The sequence below is a fragment of the Poecilia reticulata genome, chromosome 9, assembly GCF_904066995.2.
Source record: "Poecilia reticulata chromosome 9, P_reticulata-male-v2, whole genome shotgun sequence".
Taxonomy (NCBI): domain Eukaryota; kingdom Metazoa; phylum Chordata; class Actinopteri; order Cyprinodontiformes; family Poeciliidae; genus Poecilia; species Poecilia reticulata.
In genome coordinates, this window is record NC_088838.1 from 13,154,525 (window position 1) to 13,173,691 (window position 19,167).

Sequence of the window (19,167 nt, forward strand, 5' to 3'; positions counted from 1 at the left end):
TCTGCCATTAGCTCATTTATCAGCGACTAAATGACGCTCATTACTTCAGACATTGATAAGGAGAAAGTGGAGGAGATCAATCTTTTCACAGATTGTCTGTCTCATATTACACTGTCACTACAACGTGACAGTTTTAACAAACATGTAAAAACTTATTCTTTATAAAACTTACACACTGCAGCTTTAAAGCAATGAAATCATGCCCAGGCATTTCTGGCATTGTCTCGGGTGAGGAAATGCCTCAACAAGAGGAACATGACAGTTGTCCAGGAAATGTCTGTGCAGCGGCTCTTGAAGAACTGACTCCAGTTGAATTACGCTCCTCATAAATCCCCCTACAATTATAGGATGAGCTTCAGTTCACTTTCCTCCAAAGGTTGAAGTTGTCCTTGTTACTTTTGTATTTGCTTTTAGGCCACACATTTTCCTTCCACTCGACTTTCTGTGAACAGGTCATTTCTCTAGTAGTAAATGGTTTCCCTCCTTGTTGGGGGGGGGGCGTCAGTGACTAACTGTCGAATAAATACATTTTGTCTCATCGTCATGTTGAAGGTTCAGTTCAAACAAAGGATCTGCCAACCATGACACGTCCTTGCTTCACGGTTTTGCATGAGGTTCTTGTTGCTTTGTTTGCTTTAAAACAAACATGCCTTTTGTCACAGTCTACTAGCCCTTATGATTTTCCTAGAGAGCAGTGGTTTCCTTTCCTCCTTGTACTCTCCCCATGAAAGCAATTTCCTTGTCATTTTATTAATATTAAAAATTCATATGCCCGTGGGGTTGCTTTGCCCGGGGCACCGAAGAGGCAAACAGAACCGCCTTTGATTAAACAGCAAATGAACATTTTGTCTTTCAATTTGAGTTCCAATGATTTTTGACTTAATTATTTTTAACCTTTAAATGTCTTTGTAAATGTATTTGTATTTGTGTCAAAATCTTTTTTATTTTATTTTTCAAATATTGAATAAACAACATGATGGAAAATTAAAAGAACTGCTTGAGATCTCCTTTAGATATTCAAGGAAAACTTAAGAGGTGCAGAATTTCTTTTTTGTTGTTGATGTTTTTACTAACAAAAGACCCTTCGGTTTATTCATAGGCTCAACTGATCAACATTTGTTATTACATTTATGATCCAAAAATAATAACACTACCAAGTAAGTGCTTGTGTTTTTATTTTTCAAACAACTGAAGCTGAAGTCCACCCCCAGGCCCTCCTGGTAATTTTTATTTATTTTTGACAGGAAAATTACAAAATAATGCAATTTCAGTTGAATTTTCTGTTTTTAGCAACAAACACTTGACTGGTTGAGCTCAATAACAGCTCCCAGCACCATTAAATGAGGCTCAGCATGTTGTGAGCCACTCAAGCGCTCCACATTTATAGATCACTTGTCTCCGAGGAACAATGCCAGAATTGGCAAAACAATACTTGGGACTGGAAAGAGGATGGCGAAGCAACGATTCAAAATGCGGCGTCATTCTGCAGCACATCACTGTCAGAAAACTCATATTTCCAACTCCGTGGAAATTTAAGTAGCAAATCTTCATTTGCTTTGTTTAATGTGCTTGAATTTGGATTATGAGAATCTCTAAATTCTCCCTCAGGATAATAACCAGCTTCCTAATAGATTCAAATCAAACATTATTGCACAGTCTTGTCTGATGCCGCGAATTTGCAGTTAAGATTGTAAATATGATAAATCTGTTATAGATAAATGTGCAAGTCTTTTCACTGAAGACCTGTTAGGAATTTCAGAAATGTTTCTCATGTCTACAGTTCTACTGTGCTGAGAGAAAACACACAAGGTAAATGTGAACTCGTTGGCTCACTTGGAGCTGAAAAATCGCGTTTGATCAAAATGTTCAGTTTCTACGACTTTTGCAAAGACGACCTTGATGCCCTGCAACCCATTCCATACTTTTTCTGCAGAGTTGTTTTGAATCTCTTTCTTTTTTTTTTCTTGTTCTAACAGGTTTTTCTACAATGTGACTTGCCTTCAGTTGCTTCCTTCACCTCGCTGGGTGCATCCACAGTGTTCACCTAAATGTTTTTTTTTTTTTTTTCCATTTTGTGCATCTGCCAAGAGCCAGACATTTAAAGAACACCGACCTGTCTACATAGAACATCACCAGAATAATAAACAAAAAAAGACTGCAGCTGCAAGACTGAGGTACTGGTTCAAATTTCAGTGCTTTGACCAGAAGCTAATAGCCTCATGATGCAATCTCAGAGGGGAAATGGCAACGCAGGTAGGCTACCTAATGGTCACTGTGGCTTTCAGCAAAGTAGGACATTTATCCCTGACGTGCTAACTGACATTTAGTCCATTTAGCACAATGAGAAATGCTCTGAAGCCTCTCCATCAAGAAGAGTTTATTATTTTTTTGCACAAAAGCCTAACGATGCGGATGTGTTTAAGCCTCTTCACAGCTGAAATCGGGCTGCAATCCTTAATGACAATGCTTTTTAGTACACTCGAGAGTGCTTTGTAGCAAATCTGTGAAAACATGTCTAACAACTTGCTAAAAGCATCGCAGTTATCCACTTCATCAGTGTAACCGAGTGCTCCTTTGATTCATGATTATCCTGCGATGTTCTTACATTTTCAGAACCTCCTTCCAAAAACTGGGCCTTCCACTCCGCCCTTGCCACCAAACGGATGTATGGCTTTTCCTGACGGTCACCATGGGGAAGGCTGCAGCAGTGACCCAGATCATTTCCCCCCACATCTGTTCTTCCAACAGTCGGCACCAGCTATTTTTTTTTTTTCCTCCAAAATGACCTTTTCATTTTTGTCAGATTTTCATCTAATTTCCTGGTTCCCTAACAGGATGCCTGTACGGCGTGCGTTTCCTCTTCTAATGTCTGCCATTTAAAAAGTCTTCCACTTCTTACTCATTGCCTGAAGGTAACGGTTGGTGGACTCCGATATCACTCAGGCTTGGTAAAGCTTGTGACAATGACTCACGCATCTCCGTGTAAAAAAAAAAAAAAAAAAAGGCAGTTAAGACTTTAAACCTTCGTTAAAAGACAGAAATTTTAAATGCTACATCTGGAGGGAGTCATAGAGAATATCACTTCTATTCATAATCTACTTGAAACAATGAGGCAATTGTGTTGCCAAACAATTTGCGATAATTGCCACTTAGGTTGTGCGACGGTCTCCTCTTTGTTAGCAGCATTTTCTCAATGCTCAGTTTGACTCATAGTTAATTACTGATCTCTGCCAGCCAGCTCATCCTTTTCATAGCGAAAGTGCGGGAGCCTCTGAAGTCTTGCTGCCTCTGTGGCAACTGAAGCCTAGTGTGCCTTCAGTTCGAGGCACCTCAAATTACTGCCTGCATCTGCTTCTTGCTGAGACAAATGAAAGGTCTACTCTGAAACAACAAAAGGTTCAACAGACAATTATTTACACATTTACAACATGGCAGGTGACTGCACTGCTGGATCGACTGACATCAGTGTGTGTGTGTGCGTGCGTGTGTGTGTGTGTGTGTGTGTGTGCGTGTGTGTGTGTGTGTTGCTAATAGTTGCTGACGCTAGTCTGGAGGAGCTGTGTTGGGTTGTTCTGTGTGGCAGAGATTCTCCTGAACGGCTGCCACCGGAGATTAAAGCAACACCCCAGATATGTTTTGGATGAGGGAATAACATTATAACATGGTATGAAGTTCAATTTAAACAAAACCCCTTTTAATCTTTCTATCAGAGTCATCAGAGATAATCACACACACACACACGCGCGCGCGTGTGTGTGTGTGTGTGTGTGCGTGTGCGTGTGTGTGTGTGTGTGTGTTTGTGTGTGTGTGTGTGCGTGCATGTGTACGTGTGCGTGTGTGCGCTGAGCAGAGCAGACCAGCGGATGACCAAGGAAGAAAGCACTTGGGTTTTTTGTCCTGCTGTGATAAGGCTTTGAGCTCGATCAAAGATTCACAGCTCCAGGTAAGACGGTATGGATTCCATACATTGTTATCTTGATTTTATGACTTCGGTTGAGTTAAAATTGCAAAAAAAAAAAGGGTCACAATTGAAAAGTCACTGCCTGAACTTCCCTCTCATCTAACCAAGGTTTGAGAAAAAAAATGAATTTTTATTGTTATTGAGGGTTCTTATGATTGTTTTAACCCTTTCATGCATAGTGGTCACTACAGTGAAGAGCTGTCTAAAAGCCATTTCCTTGTGCTTCTTGTGGATTTTTATGTTATAAATGCACACAGATCACTGAAGTGGACACCAATGCATCATAAAATACATGCTCAACTACTGGCCATCAGCTGCAAACGCAAGAAATTGTTTTTGTTAAATCCAATAATATGGCCGACAGACAAAAAATCATGCCGACCGACCCGGTCCCTCCTTCTACTGTAGACGACTCTTGCAGGTAAAAAAAAATATTGTGACATCAGATAACCCCTAAAGAACAATACTACTGACGTACTTTTCAAATAACTTTATATTTGGAGAAAATTACAATTGATCACCTAAAAAAAAATAAAATAAAAAAATTTTCCTACTTTTTTATGCCTTAAGAAAAAAAAAAAAAACTGGAAAAACATCCTGACACAAAGGATCATAATTCATGCATGAAAGGGTTAAGCGTTTAAATAATTCTTTCAAAGCTGAATGTAAAAAGTTGCAAAAATGCTTAAATGACGGTTATTTCCACTCATTCTGGTTAAAATACCAAACTCCTTAATGTGCTGTGAAAGGTTAATGAACTGAACCGTCACTTTGTTGATTTGATATGTTTCACTGCACATGAGTTCCTTCACCCTATAATTACACCAGACGGTTCATCGTCATCATAAAAAGAAACAGCAAAAGATATTCAAGTACTTAGTGTCTGACTTTCAAAGTCAGCATGTTGATAGAGTTAAAGCCATATGTGGGCACAAGATTTGCATAAATGTAGTTCAGACGCTATAAATAAAAATCTTTACTACTTTGTCCAAACAACCATGCCCAATGTGGAAAAGCATTTGTGTCTTTTACATCAACAATGTAGGAATTATGGCCTATTTATCTTTGCAGGCTAGTTAAAATCAGTCACACTTTCTTTTGTAACATTGTCCTCATTTGTGGTCATTTTACAGCATCTCAATCAAATTTTAGTCCAAACCTTTTTATTAGGCCAAGCCAAAACCTTTTTTATACATATTACTCAAACTTGCCAGTGTGCTTCAAAACATAGCTCCACAAAAAAAAGCAATAAACTTGAATTTCTTTTAGCAACAAAACAAAACAAACCCGCTTACTTAAAAATACCAGTCTGCAGTTAATTTAGTTTATTATTCTTCCCAAGATTTCTGCTTTCAGGCTTATCCAGAGGCAGACTCACTGATAACGTTCTCAGAGGAAAGCTGCTTACCCGCCTCAACACTCAAACTGCCCATGGCAGGAGCAGCAAGGTGATCCGGTCCCATAGATTACTCAGGTAGTTCTGGATCAGCTTCAGTTTTGAGAATATCTCCTTTGCTGAGACAACAGTTGCAAAATTTATGAGCGCGGTCTCAGGAAGTCCTGAACACCCTGATGCTTCACGTGCCTGGAGCTCTAAAATATTTTAGGATTGATCCTGCAAAGGCAAAACTCCTTGGTTAAACAGGCTAAATAAATAAGCAGCATATGCAATAATTGCATCAATAATGCTCTAACAGAGATATTCATCTATTTTTACGATTCCCAGACCAGAGAACCACAGATAGGTGGTTTAAGAACAGAAAGTGGCATTTATTAAAACAGGAGCGAGGTTCAGAGTGATGTGAACACACAGGTGCTCATCCAAACTCCCTCTCTCGCCCGGTGGGCGGGGCTTGATCCTTTTAAAATCCTTCCAGCCAATCAACTGCAAGGAGAAAGCACAACAATTAATCATGTACTCATACACAAAAGTGACAGGGACAGTCACATTGGTCAAAATAAATACTCTAATAAATGTGCAATAAATATCGAAGTAATGTTAAGTGCTAAATATGTGAGAAACAACTCTCTCCGGAAGGCAACAATGACCCTCCTCCCTGTTATAACATGACTGAATGGATTTAACATGAACTTCAGCAAATGCTAGGTGTGTGTGAATACAAATCTAGCCCACTAACTAGAATCTAGCTGAGCTAATAATAATTACTTGATAAAAACTGAGAGTTACACTTCCACTAATCAATCCCACTAAGCTAACAAGTACCTTACCCTCATCTTTTCATTGTCTTTTATTCTCCATTTAATCCTTTTTCTTCTGCCCATCAGGGATAACAATGTTTGCCGTCCATATCTTCACTAAAGGGAATAATGGGTTCCTGTCAATCACTTCAATTTCCTTAATTATTTCACCAGCCACAGCTTATTATTTGATCTTATGCTATTTTGTTCACTGCTATATTCTGCAACTATCTTTAAGCATAAAACGGCAAAAGTACAGTTAATTTGAATTTTTTTGTGTGCATTAGTAAAATATGTGTATATTAGGAATCCTGGCGTAATCTACTCCTTCATGTCACTTTTGTCTCCCTGGTTCACAAAATAGTTTCCTTAAAATCTTGGGGAAAATCAAGATGCTTTTCTTTGGCACATATGAGACCGGTCATAGTGTGTGTGTGTTTTCTTTGAAACTTTTTTTGTGTCAGTTTCTTTCTTATTGTTGCATCATGAATACTGAGCCTAATGAGGACGACAGTGCTTTAGCTGTTACTTTTTAAATCACTAAAAACATTTTTAAAAAACCCAAAAAATATCTAAAACCAGACAGCAAAAACAAGACTGGTTTTATGATAAACCGACAGTGGATTTACTATGTGATGAATAGTTTGTTCAATCATTCATTCATTCATTCATTAGTCCGTTCATTTATTCATTCAATCATTCAGCTGTTCATTCAAACTGGACTTGAATCACTGAAAGTCTGTATATCAAATCATATGGTCAAAACTTATCCTTACAAAATGCAAAGGCTCCTGATTACTCATGGTTTTATATGTCACTTGCTTACCTTGCAGTGCCCTTTATTGCTACATGTGGAAGATAAACATTTATTCATGTAGGTAACCATGTAAACAAGTTTTCTCAAAATGAAAGCCTGCAGCCTACACTCGTGGCCTGCAGGTATGCTAAGATTTTAATCAAAGGGGATCTGAATAGATGTTAGTGCCTCAGCTTGTTTATGGTGGTGTGTGCTGATTATCTTGGTTCATCACTTTGGGTCACTGAAATGAAAAGACTGAGCACTCTGCCTCCATTAAATACTGTGTTCCAACCTGTTTCACAGAGCTAAACAGTGACCAGCGACAACAATGCTGCATCTCTCAAAGGAGAACAGGGCTGCCAGGGATGAGAAGTTAGTTAGATGAAAGCGACGTGTTTTCCTAAATTATATGATATTCTTTTGTAGCGTTACAGAACTGCTGTGAGGAGAGCACCGCTCACTGATGCTTCCAGATGAACAGTCATCTGCTGTGTGATTCAGGCGCAATTTTTTGAAATGATTTGTCTGTGAGTGGAAAAAACACAAAGAGAAAATATAGAATATTTAAATTCCTAAATAATCCAAAATGAATTAAAATCTTTCAAATTTTGGATTTGAAAGATACCAAAATTTGGATCGTTTACCAGATTTCATTTAAATAATGATGTGGCTTACCTGACTTTCAGAATAAATATTACAAAGTGCTTCACGACAAGACAAAAATACTGCAAGAGGCCAATAAAACAACTAACTAACCAAAAGCAAGAATGTAAAAAGCAATTTTAGGTCTTCTGTGTTAGAGATATGTAGCTGAACATAGTCTATACAGCAGTGACAAGAAATAAAACATGCTAAAGAGAAAATGGATAAGAAAAGAACTATAAGAGCCCAAAACCAGACCTTGTGGTACGCCACATTAGCTTGGCTGTTGCACTCATTCCGCCCAATTCTCATGTCCTCCATCTTGGATTTGTCCCATTGAGTTCAACTTCTTAGGCTACATTTCATCATGGCCAATCAGAGAACAGACAAAGTTAATAACATTGAATGTTTTGTGAATTGCAGTTTGCCATCTTGTTCTGCTCGGCATTTCTCTCTTAGGAGTGAAGGGATGACTGTTTACAGTGCCCTCAATTTTCCTTTCAGCTTTATTGTGTTGCTCCGTTCAAGTTAGAGCTGATTCATTACGTACGTCACGACCAAACGTTTTAGCAACTGGGTGAAATCAGATACAGAGTCAAACAGAGACCAGGCTTCCAGGAAACAATCATTTCTCAACAGCCGCGGGTTCAGACCCTCTGTACGAAGCAAAGCGTAGAACAAGGAGCTGGTTTTTTACCATAATGCAAGTGACAGGAAAGAAAGATTTTTTAACATGTCCTGGAAAATCTGTGGCAAACTGATTTGATTTGGTGATCTGTTTCAGCTGCCTTGTCAAATGCGTAAATCTTGATGCTCCTATGTCGTCATGTCCTCCAACACCATTGAAGCAAACCCAGATTTGCAATAACTTAATGAAAGAAAAGAACTGTTCATACAGATGTAAGAAAAAAACATTCCGGCTACGTAATTAGAGAGCACACACATATTTATATGCACCTTGAATAGATGCATTCAAAATACTAACCCCTAGAAATTAAAATGTGTTTGTTCACTATTTCAGTATGACTAAAGACCTCTCGCTAAATAAAATCACAGTTCATGAACGCAGAAGGGAAATAAAACGGATATAATCAGTCAAAAGAAAACACCAAACAGGAGCAAAATAGACACCATTAAAAGTATTCATCATAAGACTATTAAAGGGCTGTAATAGAACAATTTCATGCACTATAAGCTCTAATTAAAGAAAGGTTTATGACTGCTAACACAGTATTGCCCAATTTGTGTTTTGTTGAAACCTGGGCAGTGCTGTTAATTATGTTTACCAGCTGCAACATTTCTTTGTAAAATAAATCCATGGTTAACTCCTACTATGCTAATCTCCATCTACTTTTCTTCTTAAAATTCAAGATCATAATTGTCTTGCCACGTAAAAGCAAAACCATAAATCTCCGGGGAAAACTTTTTCTTTAAGCCAGAAAATACATTTGTCACAGCACGACTGGACCTACAATTTTGGTCGGCTAGTGTGTGGTCTCTCAGGTTTTGAAAATCAGCCGACTAAAATCGTTTAGTGTGACCTGGGCTTAACGCTGTCGATCAGTGCTCTCCAGTCACCATGGCAACCCTTGATAATTCAAATTCTGACGCTATCGGGAAGGCGGGGGAAACAAATGCGTCCACCACTCACAGTGACCGAGAGGATTTAAATAATGTGAACTAGTTAACGACCCTCCACGACAAAAAATAAAAATAAACATTTTAAAATTGCAGAGTCATCTGAGCATTTCTGCAGAACGGCAGAGCTCTGAGCTGGAATGGAAGTGTAGGTGTATAAATTACGGAAAAACAAGGAGAAAAGGCTCCTGCAGGGCTCCTGCACTGCAGACCACCCACCCGCTTCATCAAGTTATCTTTCCTTCACGCAAACTGTGATCTGTTTACCAGGCAGTCAATATTGCAGGAGATGCTGGAGCCATCTTAGGTGTTCCTGGATGTTCTCACTGTGAATTGTGTTGTGTTAAATACCCCAAAAGAAATCCCCATCCTCTCATTTCTGTCTGCATCGCTCAAACAAGAGTGAACTCTTTGAGGAAGGTTGTTAATTACATCTCTGGCTCCGATACAGTGGTGGTTAAAACAAGGTACATCCTCTTTCAATATCAGGAGATGATAAAAATGCTCTGATCTTGAGCAGGATAATATTTCTTTCTGCACAGTGGCGCAGTTGGTAGAGCTGTTGCCTTGCAGCAAGAAGGTTTTGGGTTCGATTCCCGGCCTGGGGTCTTTCTGCATGGAGTTTGCATGTTCTCCCTGTGCATGCGTGGGTTTTCTCCAGGTACTCCGGTTTCCTCCCACAGTCCAAAAACATGACTGTCAGGTTAATTGGCCTCTCCAAATTGCCCCTAGGTGTGACTGTGTGTGCATGGTTGTTTGTCCTGTGTGTCTCTGTGTTGCCCTGCGACAGACTGGCGACCTATCCAGGTGACCCCGCCTCTCGCCCGGAACGTTAGCTGGAGATGGGCACCAGCAACCCTCCCGACCCCACTGAGGGACAAGGGTGAAAGAAAATGGATGGATGGATGGATGGATGGATATTTCTTTCTTCTTTTTTTGTTTCCATTTCCAGCAGTCGGCGAGCGGTCATGTGTGAGGGATGTTGGTTTTCGCACACATACTTGGATGTGTTTGTACGTATGTAGCTGCGTTCCTCTAGGAACACAGCTATCATGGCAAAGAGGAACGGCTATTACGAACGAGGTCACAAGTTTGAAGGAGGGCGAAATAACGATTGACAAGCTGCAACATCTCATTTTATTTTCCTTGCTTCCTGAAGCAAAAGAAAAAAAAATAGCTGGATTGTTTTAGTGACTGGATCTTGATCAGCAATTATTTTTTCTTTAAGAAAATGATGTATGGGAAAAGTATTGTGATGTATAGAACTTTGGTTCTGATACAATGGGTCTTGTTTTCTTTTTGATCTTTTAGAAAATCATTTATTTTCATGTTTTGTTTAGTTATTGCTCCATTTCCCAGCATCTATTGCTCCATTTCCCAGCATCTCTCAATAGTTTTAGCGGGTTTTGTCTCTGTGCTCAGTCGTTACCTCTAATTAGTTTACCTTCAGGCTCCTCGTCTTTTTTGTCCTCTCAAGGCAGCCGTCCGTCAGTGACCAGATCTGGCACCACATAAATGTTTTTGCTGTCATCCAGTCTCTGTTGACTTATTACTCACCTCTGCTTCACCTCTTACTGTGTTTGACCTTCAGTTTTCCTGTGTTTTGTTTTATTAATCTCTTTTTTTCTCTTGCTTTCTTCCTTGCTTTTTGAGTTTACTTCATAAAAAAAAGAAGCAAATTGTACAAAATCAGCCAAATAGCTCCTTAAATTGCCATTAAATTGAAAAAAAAGCTTGCGAGAACTTTTTTGCTCAATCTTCACAATAGTCAAGAAACAGCCGTGCATTTTCCTCGATTAAACCACAGAGTGATACTACGCAGAGCATTGGCTATTTCTCAGTCACAGAGTTCAATTACACAAGTATACATTTTAGTCACATCTTAATTTACATAAAGTAAAGACAGAAAGAGTCAGATATTAGAAGGTAATGTTTTATGAGAAAATTCCTCCACAGCTGTGCTTCAAAGGTTTTCATTGAAACTAATTTCTCTTGTTTACGCCGCATTTACACCCATGAAACATGAATCCATGCTGCTCATTACCTTCGCGGCTTGCTCTCGGATATATTAAATGTTGCATATACCTCTGCTGTAAAAACTAAATTAGCTTTAGTGTCGTGTGCTCTGTATTCCTGCAGCTTTAACAGCATTGTGGCATTTACAAAGCAATAGCTGAACCTGCAGCAGTGAAACCGGGTGAACCAGAAACTGCACATTTTAACGTTCAGGAGACAGGTTGTTTTTTTGTTTTTTTTGCGTTTGCGGCGCTCTGCTGGGGCAGAAAAGCTCCAGCCAGAAAGATTTTAGAGTCTTGATCAAAAGGCACAGGATTAGCAGGAGGTGCTCTGAGCTAGAAGGACTGATCCGATCGTATTGTCCAGGTTATGGTCTCTGATTGTGCTCAGGATGAGGCGAACAGTGGGCAGCGCACACTTCAGCTGGTGGGCAGGGATAGATAACAATGGTGAAAATGTTTTGTTGAGAAAAACAAGAAGTAATCAAATCTTCTGCAATCATACAGTCCTATTTTGCATTCTGAATAATAACTTAATTAATACTGATGAAGGTCAGAAGAGCATTGCAGGGTTTTTTATTCCTGTTTATGTAACGAGTATGATCGGAAAAGTGGCTTGAAGTGATTTAATTAAGGCTGAGGCCTATGACTGCTTCAGTATATTACGAGCTAAATGCATTTCAAAACTTGCATAAAGCTCAGGAATGTAAAAATTCATTGATATGCAAAAATTGTGCTGCAAAGGGTCACTCACTACTACAAGGGAAGGAAAAGCAGGACAACTAAATATTAATATTGCTACATGTGATTTTGTTCTTGAAGAGGCTTGTGCATTGAATAATTCAAATCTGTGCAGAAAATCAAACATGACATTCACAGCTTTCATTTTAGAATAAAAAAAGAGAAATGCAGTGCTTATTTTTATTCAAGCCTGCTGAGTAAGTACTTCAGTTTGCTGCAATTGCATCAACATATTTTTTTGATGGGGAAGTGTCTCTGCTTAACATGGTGATGTTGCCACCACCATGTTTCACCATCTTGATGGTGAGACACTTAGTGTTAGCTTTCTGCCAACATGCTGCACCTTCTTCTGACTTTCTTTTAGCAAAACCATATTCATAACTTCCATGTCCTGGTCTTCTGATGACACACAGTGTTATATTTTAGAACCTAACCCTGCTTTGAAGATGTCCATAACTCTATTTAGAAAAAAAAAGATTATAGTTTAATATCTGCACAGAATTAAAAGGTGCTCAATAAATCATCCTGGTGAAACACTAGTTTTGTTTCGAACCGATTCTGATGAGATATAGCATTTTAAACTGTCTCAGTAGGAGTAAAAACAGGTAGATCTTGGGTGTCATGAGTAATCTTCTCATGAAGCAGGAAAGATCATTTTCAAGCTCTCACAATCTTTTATTAGCAATCATGTCTCTCTCATCAGCTCATTGCCCTGAGTTACTGAGCCATATGGTCATCACACACTCTGACCCCGCAAATAGCCATGCAGTTTTTGCAGCTTAACAAGTTGGATTGCTGCATTAACACACACACACACACGCACGCACGCACACACACACACGCACACACGCACACACACACACACACACACACACACACACACACACACGCACACACACACACACACACACGCACGCACGCATACACACACATACACACACATGCATACAAAGGACTAGAGCTTCACATGGCAGAGCAGTGATGTTGTCCAGCTGATCGGGATTAGAAATAAAGAAATAAATCAGTCAGTGCTGAGTAGGTGGTTGTACATCACATCATTCAGGAACAAGGAAAAACTTTGCTCCCTCAGTTACATCCAGATGCCACACATTCAAACATTGTTAAAAAGTTAGTGGATTTAAATGTTTAAAGTGTGAAACTCATGTATTGTATAGATTAATTTCAGATCAAGTAATCTATTCAGTGCAAAAATTATTTGTGGTAATTTTCTTGATTATGGATTATACTGAAGATGGAAAACATGAATAAATGAAGGTGAAAAATTATTACGGATGATAAATAAGGTGATTTTTACTAAGTATCAGGGAAAAAGCTCATCTAAATGATAGAAACAATATTTTCTACCTCAACAACACCCAGCTTCAACACTAAACAGCTTGATGAAAAATAAAAAACTTAATTAGATGCTAACAAGGCTAACAAGGCACACCCAGTAAAACACGCATCAATGACAGTGCAACATGCCCCAAATGCACACAAACTATCTATCAGAGTAAAACCAAAGCTCTGCTGTTTCCAACAATCCTCACCATGCAACGTGCAAAAAAAAAAAAGAAGCTAGTTAGTAGGATAAAGACATTTATGTCTCACTGCATAATTAAATTACTGCCAATGTTCATTTATTCACTCTATTTTTCTCCAGAATAATATGTTTATTTATTTATGGAGTATTTATTTATTTTTGTACTCATTCTTTATTATGGCAAGATTGGTTCTCCATAGTCTGCTTTCCGGAAAACTGTTTCCCTCACAGGAAATCAGTACAGGCGGGATGACCAGTGCAAACCAGAAGATATATCAAATTAAGGTGGAGAATGCCAGTGTACACACTCCAATCCTCTTCACTGGGAACGCTATGGAGGACAATGCTCAACGGTCAGGAAATCGGTCCAAGTCTGTAACAAGACAGGCAGACACGGCAGAACAGATCCAGAATTCCTGAAGCAATAATCAGGGTCCAGGTGCATGAAGTGGGGTTGAGAGTCACATACTGTACAGACGGGAAGCAGGCAAAGATGATGGTCAAGAAAACTGATCAGGGACTAAATAAGACGCCTGGACAAGGATGACAGTGCCCTGACTCAGTGCGGCCCAGGTGTTTATATGGGCAGCATCACAGGTGGAAGCACTCAGAGGAAGAGGCTGAGAAATGGAGGACTATGAGATACGGCAGAACTATTTTTCTCTCTCTTTTTTTTTTACTGTGGTGTTAGCAGCATGTAAATCTTAACAATGGATCAGGATTTACTTTTAAAAAGAAGGAATTATCTGAGACACTGAATTTTTCACCAGTGTTCACCACAAGCAAATCATGATTGTCTCTGACCCTCGCCTTGGAGGCAATCACTGACTGTACTGGACAACTGTTGAGTCACCAGCCTTTCATTCGATTGTGCAGACTGTAATACAGACAAGACACAACATTTATGTAAAAGAAAATATTGTTATATTACTCTGTAGATTGTTGAAATTTGGGAAATTAAGTTCTGTGCTTTTGTAGGTTGAAAACCGTGATCATTGTAACTAGCATAATTCGTGCAATGAATTTAAATATGAGTTTCACACCTTGAATTGAATGACTGAAATAAATTAACTTTTCCATTGTATTAATAATTTATTGAGCTGCACTATGAGTAACTGAGGGTACGTGAGCCTTTGGTGATGAAGACTCAGGAAAAGTATTAATTAAAGTTTTGTTTTGTGTGGCGCCAACATTAACAATAACAAAAGGAAAGAAAATTAAAGGGACCTTTTGCATTCTTTTATGAAAACAGGAGAGAACCAGGCTAAATCAATTTCACACCACAAATGACTTCGTAATGCAGTTGTTTCCTACTTTTTTTGCTCTCGCCGTATGGCACAGAGCAATGAAAAAATGAAGTGCAGCTCATTTCTAATACCGCATCGGCCAAAATCTTGCTCCTATTTTCCATAACAAAGTCTGCAAAGGAACTAGCAAGAAAGGAAAAAGTTTCTGCCTGTGGGAAAAAAACAAAACACAACCAAGAAAGCAATGATGAATTTACCTGGAGTAAACATTAAGAAAATATTAGTACAGCCTCTTTTATAAGGCAGATTGCACAGATCACCTTGAAAACCTTGATTTTGATAGAGGTCTGGCTCGGTTTGACTGTGGGCAGAGGCTGGAAAAACAATACTTCACCCTGAAAGTCTCTCCTCATCCTCCAGAAGCCTCTCCAAACCGGCGCCCCTCTGATTACATCCCAGTAACAATACATGTGGGTTTTCTTTGGATCCCTGCTGACTGGAACACTGAGTGAATCTGCAGGGAGGATCAAGGCAGTATTTTATTAGATGCCTAAAGCAAACCTAGATCCCCCAGCATGTAATTACAATAGGGTGAAAGGCGCTAAAGTCTTTATTTTTCTTTTGTCCATCGGGTAGAAGCAGCATTTCTGAACTTGTTGTAGTTTTCATCTGCTGGAGCCGTAACATTAAACAGATTTAGCATTTTCTAGCACAAGTGACTTTAGGGAGAGTTAAGGCTATTAAATTTCACTGATTTCAGTGAAAATTACAAGGTTTTGCATACAACATATAGAGCAACTCTTTTTTTTATCGATATCTGAAGTGTCAGCTTGCCTTTTCTTTTACATCACAAAAAATCTTTCGTCCTTCAAATCTCTGTAGCGCATTCAGCCTGTCGAAACTCAAATGGATCTATAAGGATTTTTCTCACAAAATGTATGACTTCATACCCAGAATAGTAATGAACAGCTGCCATCAATTCATTAACATTTAAACGGTTTTGTCTATTTTTTAAATGTGTCCTTCCAATTGTAAGAAATCAGAATGATGCTGACAGCGAATCAATGTTTTTTTTTTGTTTTCTTTTGTTTGCTTTTTGTTTTGTTCTTTTTGTGGACCCATCATTTGAAAATCAAACGAGTCATCCTGGATCAAAGGGACTGGATTTCCAGAAGTCCACGAAGTCAGGTATAATCAAGACATGATGCTATTAATTTATTATTATGTAATAAATACAGATTGTTCCGCATTGTGCAATAAAGTAATTTAAACATCACCACATTCATTTGTTTCATAACTTCAAAATGTACTCTGACTTAAATAGTTGGTTAAAAGTTTACATAAGCTTATCATGGATATGAATGTCATTTAAATTTGGAAGTTTTGGGCTTTTTTTTAGACTGGCCAGACATACAGAACCTTCACCTTTTCATATTAAGCCCCAAAAGTCTGATTATGGTTTGAGAAATGACCAGCTATAACACAATGAAATCAGTAGATAACAGCCGTAGCCGTATAGTGCAGTGACATGTACACTGTGTCTCTGAGATGCTGAATGGGAAAAGACATACTGTGCTATTTTTTTTTACTAAACCCAATTGTCAGGCAGGTTCTTTTCAAGATGAAATAAAGTTTTAATAAAACCTCGACTCTTCCTGCCCACAGGCTCAGCCTTGCCTTATTTCAGGAATCGACTCTGCAGAGGTTGACTGGTAAACATGGACAGATGACGTCCCGGGTCTCCCACCATGGTCGACCGCCACCTTCGTCTCTTTTTCATCATCGCTACCGTTGGGTCGGCTCATCAGGAACCCAGCCAGAACCGACAGCATGCGAGTGCCGAGACTCTTGTTTGAGTGCTGTTGCTAAGCTGCAGCACGTATTTGGAGAATGTCACCCGGGCAACAGTGATGGATGAGTTTGTGACTGCCTAATTTGTGGGTCTGGTGCGTTTACCTTTGCCATCACATTGAGCTCCCGTCAAACAGACACCATCGCTGGAGATAAAAGTGATCATTTAGTTGTTTTACTAAGAAGCAGCTGAGACTTTTTTTTTTTCATCTTAGAGAACTGACAACTTAAAAAGACAACTTTCATGACCTCATCAAGGTTTTTCACATGGGTATTCTTCAGTTGTTGCTGCTGCTGGCATCTCATTAAACTGCTTACTTTTCATGAAACCACCAGGTGATTTACATTCTTTTTACAAAATCTATGGTCCCAGAGTTTCAAGTGACCCAGTTTGGGTTTTTGAGGCACTGCCTTTATTTTAGAGATTAAATAAACCTTTGAATGCATAGTTGAGAATTTTAGCAAAAAAGTTTTAATTAAAACATTACCTGCTGCTAATTCTTTCAGTTTTTTCATGTGGCATTAATCCAAATTATTTGGTTCCTGAGGCTTATGATAAAGTTTGGAGTTTTATGCTCTTCATGTTCTGTTAGTAGACGTGCCTGCAGCATTTTGTACCACCTGCAGAGATGACTGACCTAAGTGAACAACAGTGAACCAAATGTGAATGTATTAAAATGCAGATCAGTATTTCAAAATCTTTAGAAAATCTAACTTCACACTTGTAGGACAGGCCATTCTTGAAACTGTTTACTTGCATATCATTGGAAACATCATTTCAGATATCAGTAGCAAAGCACTGCAAAGGTAACATATACAATGAAAACAAACCAGGTCCAAGGATGAAACCTTGAGGATCTCCAAATATGATTGGTGCTACTGATGAACACTGTTTATATTTGTTTACGAGAAGCTTCCATAAAACAATATTGTTTTATGAACTTTTTTTTACACAATGTTTTTTATTGTGATATATAATGAATACAAGTGCTTTAACACCACAGTTATTTCTCATTAATGACATATTTGAGACTGGAGAAGTTCAAAAACAGTAGAAGTCCACTTTGCTCCTCAGTTTAGCCTTTGGGACCAAATAATTTGTATTGACATAAAATAAAGACACCAGGAGAATAATTTACTGCAGGTAAGGTTTTAACTTAGTCTCTTCATGCTCATCCAGGAGGAGTGAATACATCAAGTCAACGACTCGATGCAGGTCCTGGGTTTCCCTAGAAACATTTGAATCTAATTTGATAATAAACTGAGCTTATTGTACTGCGCAATAAAGGATGACAAATGAATTTTATAAAGTGCCTGGAGTCCACATTTATTGTGAATTGCTGCTATATACCTAAACTGAATTGAATTTAACTTTCTTTTCTTTCTTACAGATAAAAATATATTTTGAATTAAAAATATCGCATGTTCAGCCAACTTTGTAAAGCTTCTCGAGTAATCATGATGATTCTGCATCAGACCAGAGCAAAACTTCTCACTCAGAATCAACACCTTGTAGCTTACAGAGCAGACAGACAACCAGGCCACACTTTGCACTTCTCTATGGGGAGCTGAACATCAGAAAACACTGCACTAGAGGGCAGTAGATGGCAAACCAGGCACTTAGTTTTTCAATTATCTGAACAGGACTGCCTTAAGAACAGGACGTCAGTGAGACGCACCTCGTCCTACTGTCTTCTTCACTTGACTTCAACAATCTTAGAGTAAAACCTCTTAGAAAATATTTGGGATTCTAACTTGGACGGTGGAGATTATATCTCTATTTAAATAGTAGCGAAAGGCTCCATCATAATAATAAATGATGGGAAATTCACACACACGTTTCTATTATATACCCCTATGGGCAGGCAGGTTAAGATTGAAATTTGTAAAACTATTAAGTTTCTTAGGTTGTAACTCACTTGAAGAATTGATATTTCATGCAGGATCAACAACAAAAAAAAGTTATTGAGGTGGCGTCGTGAAAAAATAAAACCCTCTCTGTTGAACTCGGACGCCTTTAATCTACTGTCAAATCATTGGAGTATTATAGGAAAGATGATGTCATGGCAAAGATTTAAAAATAGACCTGCTGGTATGTGCCTCAATCAGCGGGTTGAATCTACAATCCTTTATCTAATAATGTGGAAGATGACTGGCTTTTCCAGTGTCTGACCCGAGGACCTCTTAAGTCTAACACCGGTGTCAAAGGGTTGCTGTCTTTTCTCCTAGCAAAACAAATCCTGGAAATATTTGTGTGTCGCGTCAGGAAAGTGAGCTGAGCTGTAACACCTGGCTGCGTCGCTGCTGGCTCAGCTGGAGCTGGGAAGCTACGGAAAATTTCTGCTAAAGAGATTTCTGCATATTTAGAGTGTTGGATGTGCATGCAGTAATCAAGAGTGAAGACTTACAGCCAGGAGACACACATTCACTATTTAATTCAGCAGTTTGACTCTGGAGTCCTGTTTCAAATTCTGTTCACAGAGCCAAAGGAGCGAGGAAAGAAATTGTACACTTTATTTAGACTGAGCTAA